At 42.5% G+C, this 6,342-nt stretch overlaps 1 pseudogene; it reads left to right on the top strand.

Annotated features, from left to right (window-relative positions):
• The first annotated feature begins 2,176 nt into the window (after positions 1-2,176).
• On the top strand, positions 2,177-2,690 carry Tpt1-ps9 (tumor protein, translationally-controlled 1 pseudogene 9; annotated as a pseudogene).
• The last annotated feature ends 3,652 nt before the right edge of the window (positions 2,691-6,342 follow it).

Consider the following 6,342-nt stretch of genomic DNA (forward strand, 5'->3'; position numbering starts at 1 on the left):
GCATGGCATCTAAAGACTGTGTAATAATAATTTTTTTTTAAAAAAAAGGCAGAGCTGAAATAACAAGCAACTTCCAATGCTAATTTTTTTTCAGGAAATCCTACAAATCTGCCTATGATCTGAAAGCAAACTTTTAATAAAGCGTGTGTGTGTGTGTGTGTGTGTGTTCAGATGGCCAGCTGCAGACAGATAGAAAGAAACTACACTTATGCCAACTGAGGGAGAAGAGTCTTGGGAGACCTAAGGCCCCAAAGGGCTAAGCTCTGAAGCCAGGAACAAGCTCACCACAGCATCTGCCTCTGCACAGAGCACTGTTGTGTTGGTGACGATTGGTGGAACACTGTTGTGTTGGTGACAATTGGTGGAACACTGTTGTGTTGGTGACGATTGGTGGAACACTGTTGTGTTGGTGACAATTGGTGGTAAAGTACATAGAGATGCATCCTTGTGGCCAGGAACGGCCTCCTTACAAATTCGTACTCCCTCCATGGAGTCTAGGTCGTAAGCTAGAACTCTCAAACCTTGAATTGATTCTGAAGTGTCTCTGTTAGCAGTGGGTCTCAGGAGGATGCCCATCTCTCTTCTGCCTCACGGAACTCTTGGGAGTTTTTTCAAAAGAGTTGATCGACAGTCGGAGGTTATCAGACAGACCAGATGTCAACCTCGTAACAACTCACATTCAGCTTTACTGACTTCACAATCACCTGGGAGACGGTTGAGCTATGCGGCTCGGTGTATCGGTAAGGATATTTTCCGGGGAGAATTCACTAAGGTAACAAAGGCCCACCAAAGCTGTGGGCAATGTCATTCACAGACTGTGTACACTGAATGAAATAAAAGGGGAAGAAGAAAGTCCTCAGCGTACAGGTGTTCCCCTTTCTCTGCTTCCCGGTTACCATGGTGTGAATTACTCTGCTCCCCGTATCCCGCCATGGTGAATTGAAACCATGAGCCAAAATTAACTCTTCTTCCCTTGTTGTCAGTGCCAGTGATGTTTTAATGTAATTTTAATTATCATGTTAACAAAGTGGATCATAAATATATGCACAGGCAAGGAAACATTATCATCAAAGTTCCAAAATAACAAAACACATTTAATAAAAAGATTTGATACATCAGAAGAGGAAATTAATAAACTATAAGAAATGTGGTGATTCTGGACCAAAAAGAATCTCATTTTCTAGTTCTTTAAGGACAAACCTGACTAATATTGTTTCTATTGTATTTTGGTATATTTCCACATGTTCAGTCATTTTTATAGGCCTTCCAGGCTTCCTGGATAATAATTTCCTCTGCTTCCTCAGAGTGACTGCAGTTCTTGAAATGGTTAACGTAGTGATTGAGAACACTCATATCTTCCATCAGCAGCTCCATGAATGCCCCAATTCTCCTTCCCATTAAGTAGACACTCATTCACATCACCCAGTCAAGTAGTCAAAGGATGGAAATTTGCATATCAGACAGGGGGAACTATCAGGAAACATTTGATTAATACCTAATAGGTAAAGTTGATAATGTTTCTCTTTTTTCATTAAAAATGACATTCTTTGTTGGTCTGTATCACCAGCATCCTTTGTCTGGGATTTCTGTGGTTATACAAGTCAACAGCCCTCCTTCAATTTCATAAAGTTATGTGTGGTTGGGAGATTCCATGGCATCTACAGAGCTGTAAGGCAGGGAGAAGTTATCTAAAGTTTCCATGAACAAAATTATGGTAAAGACCTCTTTGTCTTTTGCTAGTTGAAACTAAACTGCTCTCCTTTGGAGAGGGCCTCAGCCCTCTGAGGGCTGCCATGGAAACAAGCTCACTAGAGGCTCTAGCGTCTGCTCAGACATTTAATTTCAACCACAGAAAAACGTACTCTATAAGTGCTCATATTATCAAATATATATTAGCAAGAAACTGTGTGTGTATTCTGCCAGGTACAGGCCTCCTCTTCCTTCTTTCTGAAGACAGACATATGGAATGTGTAGCAGGGAGGGGACCTAAGGATCATCACCACAAATAGCCGTGAAGACTGACCAAGAAGACTATGAATTATATCTTCAAGAAAAGAAAAAAATGGCTTTTCTGCCCGCTCCCCACCACCACCACCACCAGCGCCGCTCCGCGCTGTCAGGCTAGCGCAGCTGTCACCAACAGTCGCCATGAGGGAGATCACGGATGGACTGTGCCTGGAGGTGGAGGGCAAGATGGTCAGTAGAACAGAGGGTACCATCAATGATTCACTCATTGGTGGAAATGCTTCCTCTGAAGGTCGGAGGGCGAAGGTATGGAAAGTCCAGCAGTCACCAGTGTTGACATTGTCGGGAACCACCAGCTTCACAGAAGAGGCCTACAAAAGGTACATCAAAGACTACATGAAATCACTCAAAGGCAAACTTGAAGGACAGAAACCAGAAAAATAAAGCCTTTTATGACTGGAGCTGCAGAGCAAATTAAGCACATCCTTGCTAATTTCAATAACTATCAGTTTTTGTTAGTGAAAACATGAATCCAGATTTTATGGTTACTCTCCTGGACTACTGTGAAGTTGGTCTGACTCCATTCATGATTTTCTTTAAGGATGGCTTAGATATGGAAAAATGTTAACAAATTGGATCTATCACCTGTCACCATAATTGGCTGCTGCTTACCATCCATACAACACCAGGACTTAGGACAAGTGGGACTGATATCATCTTGAGCTCTTATTTTGACCTTGATTTATTTGGAGTAGAGGCATTTTTTTAAAAAGAAAAACATGTCATGTGGGTTGTCTAAAAATAAAGTACATTTAAATTCAAAAAAAGAAAAGAAAAAATGGTAAATCTGTACATGCATGTGGGGGATCACACACACACACATACACACACACACACACACACACACACACACACACACACACACAGCAACAAAATGGAAAAATAGCTAGAGGACTCCAGAAGAATGTTACACCTTGACTTACCCTTGTCCTATTCACCAAACGCTGCTCTGATGCTGAGGTAACCCAGCCATTTGTCCAAAACAAAACAAAGCAATGATATTTCCAATCGGGATGGAAAACAAAGGAAAGAGTTTTACAAGCTGTCTCGGAACAGAAAGGGAGATCTGGTTATCGTCTCCTCCTCTCAGTTTCTCAACCTCCTAGATGTTTAGCACAGCCTTCCGGACTGGAAAGGAAATGAGCAATCATGGTCTAACACCTTTGCATGCTAAAAGAGGAAATCATGCCCAAGAGCACGAGCAGTGTGTCCCTAGCAACGGGTGGCAAAGGCAAACTCAGACCCCTCTGCTGACTGACTCCCTCAGGAACACACTTCCCTACTCTGCTCATCGCACCTACCCTATCAACCTAAAGTCTGCGTCTCAGTTCCCACACTTTCCTTGCCAGTGCTTCTACGAAAGCTCTAGCCCTCATCACCTCGATTCAACACAAAAGAAAATATAGGTCAATTTTTGTGTCAAGCCCTGGGCAAACATCTTTTTCCACGGAACAATCTATAAGGTGAACAATAATGTCCGTCTCACAGATGAAGGAAAGAAGGCATGAGGGTTAAGAGGAGTCACACTGATGTCAAGGAGCAGAACCAAGATTCAACCATTTATCTGTCTGATGCTGGATCTGTGCTCATTGTCATACTGTACCCATAAACCATTGCAATAACTCTCAGGTTTATTCTCCACACACTGTAGATCCATTCTCTGAAGTCAGATTCATCTTTAAACCATATTTTCACCATATCACTGCCTTCTTCAGAAACATAACTCTCATCTTGTCATTGAGAACCTTCACAGTCTTGTCCCACTGTCAGGTCCAGCTTTGTCTCTAGAATCTTATTTGCTGCGTGGTTGATGCATCTTGCAGCCTCGCTTCCTCTCTGAGCATGTCTTTCTCCCCCTTTTCTTCTCTCTAAAACCCTCAGCACTGCTTCTTCTGTGTACTATCTAACCAACTGACTGTCTATTAATTTCTCTGCACTTTCTATTACCTGATCGGAATTATAACTCTGTGTAACCCTCGGTAAGTTTCTCAAACTTTCTGTACTTCTGTTTCTGAAAACATAACATGAGGCCAATTATAACTCCTAAGTTAAAAAAAAAAGTGTTGGGAGGATTGCATCAGTTAATACTGAAAAAAAAAAGCCACTTAGAACAGTATATGGAACAGTGTATGCATTCAAGATGCATGAATTAGTCACAATAGTCACTGTAGACGTCTAATGCTAAGAGCAGAGAGGGGCAGCGCAGAGATGAGTAAGCCACAATTGGTCAATTTCCTCCTATCCCAGTGAAGAACACAGGCCTGTCAATCAACAATCCCTGCCCAGCACTTTAATGCTAGAACAGAGGCAGGGGCACAAAGCAGCAGCAGGAGAAAGTAACAAATCCCTAGAATGAAGTAAGGTACAGTAAAGAGTATATTATTTCAAGGTAAGAAGATCCTGGCTTCCTTCCAGTGGAACCTGAGTGCATCTGGCAGTGTCACACTGGGGTCGCTACGTAATCGAGTGGTTAAAAGTCATTGTCTGTGTAAAGTGAATCTGGGAGATAACCAAGTGGCACTCAGAAGCTTCTTGAGAGCGTAGGCAGAAGAATTCTCTCCCCAGACTATAATGAGCTGACTCTCTTCTGGTCTCCTTGCACATTTCACCAGTGAAACACTTAAAAGCTCTTCAGTATTTTCCTGAGCCCCCAGAAGTCCCATGCAAGGATCTCTGAAACACTTCCTCCAAAACCCTCCAGCAGCTCTTTTCTGGAGCATCTTAGCCTAGACTGACAGACTGCACCCCAGTAGCTCTGCTACTTTAGCAGACTAACTATGTAGGGCATTACCGCCTGGTCTAAAGACAACCATCTCATCTTTGGCAAGGGTTCTATAGGAGGTGCCCAGAGCAAAGGCCTGACTGTGTGGTAACCCTCTATCCTGGAAGTCAACTGTCTGTACAACCGAATGTCTCTCTCTGGAAGCCTGAACATGAGACATGAGGGGAGGAAAACAGAGAGAGGCAATGAAAGCAAAAAAGCTCACCTTGAAGAAAGCACTGGACAGAAGGCATTAACCAAACCTGCGAGGGAGACCATCAGCAGCCCCAGACAGTAAAAGCTTAGACATAGAACCCTACTGGCTGAAAGAGAAGAGAGAAGCTGTTATTCATCCCAGCCATGTCCTTCTCAGTCTCCAGTGCAGTGATATTTAAAGCAATTTTCTTTTCTTTTTCCTTTTTCCTTATTTCTCCAGACATCCTCAAAATGAAACCCAAGTTTATTGTACTTGCAACCAGAATGAGTCTGGGCAATTTAACAGGCACTTGACCTTTCTGTTCTACTTCAGAGTAAGGCCCACAAGTGTTTTCTCATGGATGGTCAAGCTATGACTGAAAAGCAAGAATGAGCACGGCTTACTTATTCTAAGAGATTTCCCAGCTTTTGACAGAGAGAAGATAGGTGGCTTGTGAGAGAGAATGGAAAGACTTGAGGCAGTAGAGGGGATTCCATGATATGGAATCTAGACTTTATCCTACGATTGCAACATCGTATAAGAGATTAGAAAAATTTAAGCTGGGGATAGTGGTACTTGCCTGTAACTCCAGCACCCACAAGGTGACAGCAGAAAGATCAGGAGTTCAAGACCAACCTGTGTCACATGAGACTGTCTCAAAGAACAAGACAGAGAGTCTTGGAAGAGACAGGAAGGCGGGAAAGAAGAACACAAAGACAGGGAGGGAAGATCAGGTTTGACGTTGCTAGATAAAATGTAACTTCATCCAAAATATATTGTTGACTCCAATGTGTTTTCTCTTTTGTTACTATTATAAAACACCTGAGACTAGGTTCTTATGAAGAAAAGAAGTTTATTTGGTTTGTTATTCATTTCAAGGCTAAAACAGACAGCAAAGCTAATGCTTTGAAGCCTCTTTGGGTGCACCACCTCAGCAGCTCCATCCCACAGCAGATGTAGAATCTCAAGGCAGGGAGTGGAAGAAAGGGGAGAGGCCAGGCTTGCCCTGTCATCAGGCCTCATTTACTAAAATTACCACCACCTCTGAAGCACCACTCTGAGGACCAACTCAGCAGCATGTGAACCACTGGGGAACAAACTGTATTTCAGTCACAGCATTGTCTCAATGATAAAAGTTGATGCAAATTTGGAGACTCAAACCAAGTACCTTTAGCAAAAATTACTGACCAAAGAGGAAATCCATTTCTTAAGAAGCATTTACCCTACCAAAAATATAAGTAGTTCAGAAGAGTAGGACACTCTACAGATGTGTCCAACCTTTTATTTTTTTTATCTTTATTAACTTGAGTATTTCTTATTTACATTTCGATTGTTATTCCCCTCCCGGTTTCCTGGCCAA

The sequence above is a fragment of the Rattus norvegicus genome, chromosome 7 (genome assembly GCF_021556685.1).
Source record: "Rattus norvegicus strain SHRSP/BbbUtx chromosome 7, alternate assembly SHRSP_T2T, whole genome shotgun sequence".
Lineage (NCBI taxonomy): Eukaryota > Metazoa > Chordata > Mammalia > Rodentia > Muridae > Rattus > Rattus norvegicus.